The sequence below is a fragment of the Protopterus annectens genome, chromosome 5.part1 (genome assembly GCF_019279795.1).
Source record: "Protopterus annectens isolate FY-2018-M chromosome 5.part1, PAN1.0, whole genome shotgun sequence".
NCBI lineage: Eukaryota > Metazoa > Chordata > Ceratodontiformes > Protopteridae > Protopterus > Protopterus annectens.
The window spans coordinates 430,277,204-430,287,175 of record NC_056736.1 but is presented as its reverse complement, the minus strand read 5'-3'; the positions used below and the strand labels follow the sequence as shown (position 1 = coordinate 430,287,175).

At 41.1% G+C, this 9,972-nt stretch overlaps 1 protein-coding gene across 1 annotated transcript in view; it reads left to right on the top strand.

The window, feature by feature from the left end:
- Positions 1-9,972, top strand: part of LOC122803200 — a 116,191-nt gene that overhangs the window by 39,829 nt on the left and 66,390 nt on the right. The gene's annotated exons all lie outside the window — the stretch shown is intronic.

The window sequence follows — 9,972 nt, the reverse complement described above, 5'->3', positions numbered from 1 at the left end:
TTTTTTTTTTAATTCAGTAAGAGAGAAATGCTGGGATAAGGGACATTGGTATTTCTGGGTCATGTAAATTGGGTGGGTGAAGAAGCAAATACAAACAAACAAGATAAAACAAATAAGACAGGAGACAGGTACAGTGAGGGACACAAAATGTTGGGAAACCATGATTGGTGTGAGGGAGAGAACAACCCAGGCTCAGTATACAGCTCAGCAAGCTCCTGCCTGGTGCCCTGCAAAGTTCTACCGCAGCAGAGAGACAAAAGAGAGAATTTGGAGTGATTAAGTATCATTTTTCTGCATTTTCTTGCTACCTTTAGCTAATTCCACCTAAATGCTGATTTTCTAGAGTTTCTGTGATTTAAAAAACTTGTTTCAGCTGCATAGTGTACTTATTTTACTGCCTGCACTTTAACAAAGTTGTTTTGTGTTTAGATTAAATGTTTAACTGTTGTAGGCTACACACTCAAGTGTGATAGCCATTTCTGTGCATTTAAAGTGTTTTTTTAATTGTATCTGCTTTATTTTCTGAAAAAAACAAAAAAAAAAACAAAAAAAATAACTTGTTTTTCCACCTTTCTAAGCTAGTTTAGTCCAGCTTTCAGGTTAGTGCTGAATTCAGGCCTGTGTTACAAGTTTCTGTGTTTGCCCATACCTTACTTGGATAGAAGGAAGTTTCTCTGTTCACTGTGAGAGAGGGAGCTTTGAGCAGCCTATCTGTCCCTGGAGGAGTGGTTTCAGCCCATAAATTTGTAGTTTATTAGACATGTTGGGCTAATTTCTATTTATTTTATTTCCCTGCTATAAAACCTGCATTTGCAATTTTTTTGTGCTAGTATACAGCTCAGCAAGCTCCTGCCTGGTACCCTGCAGAGTTCTACAGCAGCAGAGAGACAAAAGAGAGACTTTGGAGTAATTAAGTATCATTTTCTGCATTGTCTTGCTCCCTTTAGCGAATCCCACCTAACACGCTGATTTTCTAGAGTTTTTTTTATTTAAAAAGCTTATTTCAGCTACATATTGTAATTATTTAACTGCCTGAAACTGTAACAAAGTAGTTTTTGTGTTTAAATTACCTGTTTAACTGTTGAAGGCTACACACTCAAGTGTGATAGCCATTTATGTGCATTTAACATGTTTTTTTGATTGTATCTGCTTTATTTTCTGAAAAAAACAAACAAACAAAAACTGAAACAAAAAAAAACTTGTTTTTCCACCTTTCCAAGCTAGTTTAGTCCAGTTTTCAGGTTGGTGCTGAATTCAGGGCTGTGTTACAAGATTTTGTGTTTGCCCATACCTTACTTGGATAGAAGGAAGTTTCTCTGTTCACTGTGAGAGAGGGAGCTTTGAGCAGCCTATCTGTCCATGGAGGAGTGGTTTCAGCCCAGAAAGTAGTAGTTTCTTGGTCATTTTGGGCTAATTTCTATCTCTTTCATTTCCCTGCTATAAAACCCACATTTGCAAAGTTTTTTTTGCTAGTATAAAGCTCAGCAAGCTCCTGCCTGGTGCCCTGCAGAGTTCTACAGCAGCAGAGAAACAAAAGAGAGACTTTGGAGTGATTAAGTATAATTTTTCTGCATTTTTTTGCTGCCTTTAATGAATCCCACCTAAAACACCAATTTTCTAGAGTTTATATGATTTAAAAAGCTTGTTTCTACTACATATTGTACTTATTTTACTGCATGCACTTTAACAAAGTCATTTTTGTGTTTAAATTACCTGTTTAACTGTTGTAGGCTACACACTCAAGTGTGATAGCCATTTCTGTGCATTTAAAGTGTTTTTTGATTGTATCTGCTTTATTTTCAGAAAAAAAAAACAAAAAAATACTTGTTTTCCTGCCTTTCCAAGTAGTTTAGTCCAGTGTTTAGGTTAGTGCTGAATTCAGGGCTGTGTTACAAGTTTCTGTGTTTGCCCATACTTTACTTGGATAGAATGAAGTTTCTGTGTTTATTGTGAGAGAGGGAGCTTTGAGCAGCCTATCTGTCCCTGGAGAAGTGGTTTCAGACCAGTAATTAGTAGTTCATTGGCCATTTTGGGCTAATTTCTATCTCTTTCATTTCCCTGCTATAAAACCTTCATTTGTGAGGTTTTGCATGCCGGGCAGCGCTGGTTAGCTAGGATATAACTATTCCCGGCTCCACAAAGCCTACTCTTCAATTTTTCCCTTGGAACTATACAAACATTCAACTTAAACACTCAATTCATTCACTTCTCATCCTTGCACTTTCCCAAAACTCATAGCAAGCACTAATAAATCTTAGCACTAGACCCCCCCCCCTATACTGTAGAGAAGGACAAGACTCTCTATTCGACCTTACCAGCCAATCAGTAAAAAAGTTCACTGTACCTATCCAGACATGTCCAAAGGGCAGTTTCAGGTGTACTCTCCAGTCCAACTGGTGAAACTGGGCATTTTGAGGCAATGTTACAATTGCCTCATGTATTCAGACAACCCTCTCCTTCTTCCACCAAACACTAACACATGTGAGAGATGCAATTATACAGCCAAACTGGAGGCTAAGCTCTCTCTACCTAAGACTGGACCAGGCAGTCAAGGGAATTACTTGCATCACACCACCAGTCTCACATAGACCTATGAAACCAGCACTGACAAAAAACACACATAAATACACAAAAACATACTCGGAGACTCTAAATAAAAATCTGCAAAAGCAACAGAGACCTCCAAAGCAGACATCCAAGCAACCTCCACCCCCCCAACACAAACTATGAAACATATACTTCACAAAACCAGTGTGCCACACAATCACAGCCCTTAAGGCAAAATAATATGCCCAACACACTAGTCACAGGTGACTCTATAGTCAGGCACATTGACGTCCCACTCTCTAGGCTGAACAAGGAGAAGGTTACTGTTAGTTGCCTGTTGGGTACCAGGATCTGCCACATAACACAAGCACGCAGGTCATTCCAGAACAAGTGCAAATATGACTCTGTCATTGTCCATGTTGGTGTAAATGACCTGAGCCATACCTTCCTGGACTACATGAAAAGAGACATGGAGGAGCTCTCTGATCATGTAGTCCAGGCTGGTATGACCCTGATGCTGAGTAGCATCCTGCCATCACCAAGAATGATACCATGGTATAGAGACAAAATTATCAATTTCAACAATTGGCTAAACTTCTGGTGTCATTCAAAGGGGATCCAGTGTCTGTCAGCCTGGGATGACATGCTCAACAATCCATGCTGCTTTGCTAGAGATGGCTTGCAACTGTCAACCTTAGGCTTTCGAATACTGGCCAAGGCTCTTGCAACCCCCATAGTTCCTTTTTTAGGCAAGGCTCAAAAGACAAACCCACCGCCGTAAATAGCAAAAGTAACAAAAAACTGAGTGTAATGCTGCTCAATGCCAGAAGTCTAAACTTCAAAATGCACGCACTCGAGGCACTCCTCACTATGGAGAAAATCGATATATTTGCAGTAACAGAAACCTGGTTTAAGGCTCCAGAGAGCACCCCAGCACTACCAGGCTACAACTCATACCATATATTTCAGCCACAAAACCCGGACCGAAATACAAAAGGCAGGGGAGTATCCATATTCATCTAGGATACCCACACCTCCAGGTTAGTGGCACAGCATAATGTTTCAGAGATCATTCACATGCAACTAACAACGTGCAAAACTGCTATTCAAATTATAGCTTGTTGCAGATCACCCACCATGTCCCAGGACCCCCACTCCGCATTCCTGTAAACACTGGGAAATATAAAGGTCTTACCAAACACCCTGATATTGGGTGATTTCAATTATCCAAACATTAACTGGGAGAACTACTCAAGTATGAACTCCCTGGCTCAACATTTCCTAATATTTATAAACTCAAATGCCCTGGATCAACTGGTTAACACCCCAACCAGAGGTGACAACATATTGGACCTGGTCATCGCCAGCATGGGCGACCGGTGTTCCACACCGGAGGTCATCCCCTCGCTGGTTAGATCTGACCATAAACTAATCACTCTGGATATTTACATTCTGCCACCACCCCCAGTCAAAGAAACCACTGTGAAAAACTTTTCAAAAGCAAACTTCACGTTTCTTAAGACCAAGGTGGGAAGTTTCAAAGCCCCCATGCTAAAGGATAATGCTGTCCAAGTTGCAAAATCCTTTACTAATGCACTCTACGGGCACATACAAGAATGCATGGATCATGCTAGCCCAAACAAAACCAAGACTCACTCCTCCAAGAAAACAAAACCAGTCTGGTGAACCCCTGCCATAAACAAGCTGTACACTAGAAGGAGGAAACTAGTTCAGAAAAGAGTAAAATCCCAAGAAGGGAAAACATCCCTGATCAGTATCAGCAAGAAACTACGTTCCATCATAAAATCATCCAAGGCTAGCTTTGAAAGAAAAATTGCCATGGACCCCAAAGATAACTACAAGGCATTCTTTAGCTATGTCAAGAATCTAAGTGGCAATTCTCAGATCTGCTCGGAGTTAGTGCAGAATGGCACAAAATACACTGAACCATCCGATATAGCCAACATCCTGGCAGACAGGTTTAGTGCAAACTTCACCCCCCTCTCACCCCCAAAAGGGCCCATAACTATACCAGAAGAATGTAGCGCTGCTGAAATCACAGACACTCAGGTTAAAATAGCCCTCTCCAAAGCCAAAAACACAGCATCATTGGGACCGGACAGTGTCCCAGGCTGCATCCTATACAAGCCCAAAGATGAACTAACCTCTCACCTAAACACATTGTTCAAACTCAGCCTCTCCACAGGCTACGTGACCACAGATTGGTGCACAGCAACAGTTATTCTGTTCCACAAAGGTGGAGCCACAATAGACCCCAGGAACTATCGCCCTATAAGCCTGACTAGCTTGGTCTGCAAAGCTATGGAGAGCATCTTCATGGATCTCTTTAACAGAGACATTGGAATCCTCCAAACACTGGACCCAACCCAGTTTGGCTTTGTTAAGGGCAGATCATGCCTCCTAAACCTGGTGGACTTCTTTGAGACAGTTACCAAGGCTATAGACAAGGGAAAGGTGTACCACACTCAGCCTACCCAGACCTCGCAAAGGCCTTCAACACCATTCCCCACTCAGGTATTATAGATAAGCTCACCAGCCTGAACATAAACCCCCACATCACGAGATGGGTTGCCAACTGGCTCACAGACATAACCCACATGGTAAGAGTTGCAGGAGCTAGGTATGACTCTAAACAGGTTACAAGTGGCATTCCCCAGGTCTCAGTCCTAGGACCTCTCCTGTTCAGCATATACTTCTCAGAGGTACAGGTAAGCACAGGAGGACTATGGCTCACCAAGTTTGCAGACGACTGTAAACTAGCGGCTATAACTGACTCTCCGGCTGACACAGACATCCTCCAAAAGGGTCTCACTTAGACAGATACCTGGTGTCAAAACCATGGTCTCAAGCTAAATGCCAAAAAGTACATAGTCATCCCCTTTGGAAAAAAAAAAGTACACACAAACTACCACATAGGTGGTAGGCCCTAAATACGGAAGATGTAATAAGGGATCTGGGGACCCAAGTAGATAGTAACCTCTCCTTTGATAATCACATTGCCAAAGTGGTTAGAAAATCCTTCTATATGGCCCACCTAATCACAAAAGGGTTTGCATCCAGATCGAAAGAGGTAATTGGGCCCCTCTACGCATCACTCATCAGACCCATCAAAGAGTACAATGCCCCATTTGGGATGTACCTTACAAGACACTTGCAACAACTGGAAAGACCACAGAAGTTCCTCACCAAGAGGATCACTGGCCTCAAGCAGATGCCCTATGCAGCTCGACTGAAGAAACTCCAGCTGTACTCGGTAGCATGCTGCCTACTCAGAGGTGATCTCTGCCTGATATACAAGGCCATGTCCAACCCAGAATTGATGGACATGTTCCACCTAAAAAAATATCCCTTCACGCCACATGCTCCAGGGATCTAACCTCACCACAACAATAAATACGACATGCTGGAGGGATAGATTCCTATCCCAGAGACTTTCCATGCTCTGGAACAAGATTCCAATCTACATTAGGCAGAGCTCCTTGCTAACCCTCTTCAAGAGAAACCTTGACGAGTGGATGGGAAACAGAAAGTTTACCCCAGGGATCACTTCAATGGCTCTGCTGGACAGAGACACAGGGAACTAATCTAATGGGGTGATGAAAGCCAACACATTCTGGCTAGGCTTATAAATGCCTTTGGGCAGATAGCCTAGTACTTACCTATGAACCTATGCCAATCAAACATGGAGACAGTGAGAATCTCATCCTCACCCACTGAACTGTCATCCCTGTCCCCTTACTCCACTGGCAGCTGGAGTGCTTCACATCTTCTCTTCTTATGTATCATGAGGGAGAGCAGCTTCTGCATCCAGAGTAGGTGTACACCAATGGTGCAGTGCATACCTTATGCACCAACCCAAGTATTTGCAGGCTGGTGATGAAATACCTACCTCTATCTCTACTCCCAGAGAGTACTACAGCAGCAGCTGCTGGGGCAATACTACCTGAAGGTGGAGTTAGTGCAGGGTCAACAGAGGCAGTACTGCTAAGTTGGGTCCCTGATGTGCTGGACATTGGTGCTGAAGCCAGTGGAGCGGGGGCTGGCTGACCCACTGGGGCTGGGCTACCTCATTGTGCTGTGAAGCATTTAATGCTTTGTTACAGATGGATGACATGGGGACATTTTGATGACACATAACAGAAAATAAAAAAAAAAGATAAGGGTTTGGGTGAGAGAAAAAAGAAATAAAAATAGTACCATCATATGTGACATACAGTGCATTAACACAATTATACAACTATCTTATCTGAAGTATTACATTGAAGTATACATCCTAATAAATGCACACTATAACTACAGATTGCTAAAAGTAATCCTTGTAATGTGAGTATATTGCACATATGCTTGGTCCAATTACACAGATTACAGTTAACAACAGGGCATTTATTCCACTTGTATAGAGTTTAATTTATATAATAAAATACAGTACTGTATAGTTGTTCTTTGTGATATTTGAACCCACAGCCTTTGACTTCAGTCTTATACTTGACTTCAAAAGTTCATTTGTGCTATAGACTAATGCATGCATATTTGCTTTTACATTTAGGATATGCATGTCTATTATCTGCAACTGTATAGAAAACCCCAAATATATCTTCAACTTCTAAAGCTACAATAATACTTCTCTTGTGCTGCATACATACAACTTTCTTCCCTCAGTTTTTCCATTCAGTCAGCATGAGCCTGGCAATTGAACTCTATTTTGGTATTAGTTGTGGAAAGAACAGAAGATAATAGAAGAGCATTATGCATACAAGCTTGCCTATGTTTAGCTTTCTATTAAAGATACTCTTTTATTAGCATACTTACACAGTTGTGTGATGTCACGAGTTTGAAATTCAGTCAGCCACTGAATGATGATATCCCTCTTGCACCTTTGTAGGTTGTTAAAATGGTGCCTGCATTGTTCTCCAGTGCATAGAATGCCAGTCCCATTGGATACACCCTGAGCCAAACTACTCTATGCTTCAGACTTCTAATGGGAGCAAAAATTCTCCCCCTGCAGAAGTGCCTGTCCGTGGTGCTTTACCTGAACTCCAATAAATATGCTGAACTCCTGAACAACCCACCTCTATGCCCTAAACTGGGCAGATTCCATCCTAATGCAAGACATGTCTAATACCAGAGCTAGTGCAATTGCAACTAATGCTTTCCTTCCAATTCCTGTTATCACACTTACTGGTAGTGTGCAAACCTGAAAAATGATGCCAAAAGAGTTTGCGAGATGTTAAGCAGAGAGCAGCAGTGCTTAGTGGAGAGGAAAATATTTTAAATTGAATGTTAATCTGACACTTGACCTTAGTTTGAGGGTTGTTTGCTGTTGTAGCTTGGAAATATATTTAGAAAATTGGAAGACAACTGTTAGGTGAGTTAAGTCTGCAGATATGTACTGGGGGCATACATTCCATGACCTGATACATGTTCCTTTTAGCTTTATACACCGATAAAACTGATTTTTAAAGGGTTAGATTCAAACCTAGGCATAAGGAACAAGACATTTTCTTCCACAGTGGTGATTTTCCATTTTTGCCACAGAAGAAGTGACCAATAGGCTTTGTCATGAATCATTCATAAATACAGCTGACAGCTTCAGGTGTTAAACATGTATGTGTATGACTTGACAAGGTTCTTTTATATAGATGCAGTTGTGTATGTGTCTTATTTAATAGTGAAGGCCATCGAAGTCCAGAGAGCAGAATGATGCTTACAGAAATATAGTAGACAGTGTACCCTCAGACATACATATGAAAATGCAGTAATGTCTTAGCCCTCATACATATAATTCATATCAGCTCTACTATCTAAAGTGTTATAAGTGAGAGTGAATATAATAGGAAATGGAGCAACAGTAAAAATGTCTGGAATGTTCTGTATTAGAACTCAGAACCATGTGTTTGGCAGCCCTACATGTACACCTATTGCCACAAGAATGTTGAAATAACACTTGTACATTTTTCAATTCATTGCTATAAACTGGACTGTCACAATAGTAAAAAGAGGTTGCTTACCCTGTATTAGAACCCAGGACCATCTGTTTTCCAGTCCTGCACTTACACCTGCAGCCACAGGAGTAGTTACGTGATAGCTCCATAATTTCCTATTAATTTTTCAGTTTTGTGTGTTAACCATCGTGCAACACTGCTTAGAATGTTTGCACAATATTCCACAGAATTAATTGAATTTATCCATTTTCAGTTATTGACTGTCTGCATCCTGACTGCAGATGTTTGATGGCTGCAGGTGTTGGGGAGCCTTGCTAACCAACACATGTTGCTTAGCACTGTTGGGTGATGAAAAGCAAACAATTGCAAATAGATATCCTTTTTGGCCTCTATGCATTTTCAGATACCCTGTCTGCAGGTGTGCTGTCTGCTTCCTGAATGAGCCACTATCGACGTTTGCACACTGCTAAGCATCTCACAAATGAGATAAGCACGGCTAAACCTGACCATCACTGTGTTTCTCCTTTCTCTTGTTTGCGTTAAGCTGCACACCTTGGAAATTCTGGCAAAATAAAAAAATGAAAACAAGGAAAACACAGTTGAAATAAAGAAAAGCAATCTAAGAAATAAACACTACCAGATATTTGCTAGTACACATGAAATAATTTTACATAGGCCTGGATATGAACACTCATTCCAATGATATTTCAGAACACAGTAATGGTGTTTTATCCTCTTTGCCACACAACCAGCTTTGCAGTAGGGAACTGAAAACTTCCTGCCTGCAACCAATTGCAACCTTATCCACACTATTAAGAAATCATATGAAAATTATTTGTGCATGTATTAATTTTGGATGCAGTGCACTGAGTCATCACACAACCATTTATGAGTATTGTTTGCAAAAATATAGCTCTATCTTATCTGACTGTGTTTGTTGTTCATTCTTGACTTATTTGACCAGTAATCTGAGACATGTAGTCTATAAGGCATTCTATATAATTGTCCTTAAAATGTGTGAGGATGTTAAATGGCAATAATATACAGTTGTCAACAAATGAAGGGGAGGTTATCTGTTACTGAAAATACATTGAAATGTGTGCTACTTACTTACATTTCAAACCTTGATAAATTTGGTTCTACACTTTGTAGGTCTAATACTGGAGGTAGGCAGTCTGCACTGCTGTTGTGTTTTCCTTCTCGCTACCAGTACTCATTCAAAGTTGCAATCCATAGTATCATACACTGAGGGAGTGCCTGCACTCTGCATTGTGGAAGAATTTAGGTGGCATGGTGCCTTTCTGCTTGAGAGGGATGGGGATATGTCACACAGAATGCAAATTTGGCAACAGATAGTTGCTAATATAAATGCATTAGATGGCCACAGCAGGACATATGATCAGGTGTGCCATAGGGCCACTTACATGATCTCATGTGCACAATGGAGACCAGATGCATTGGC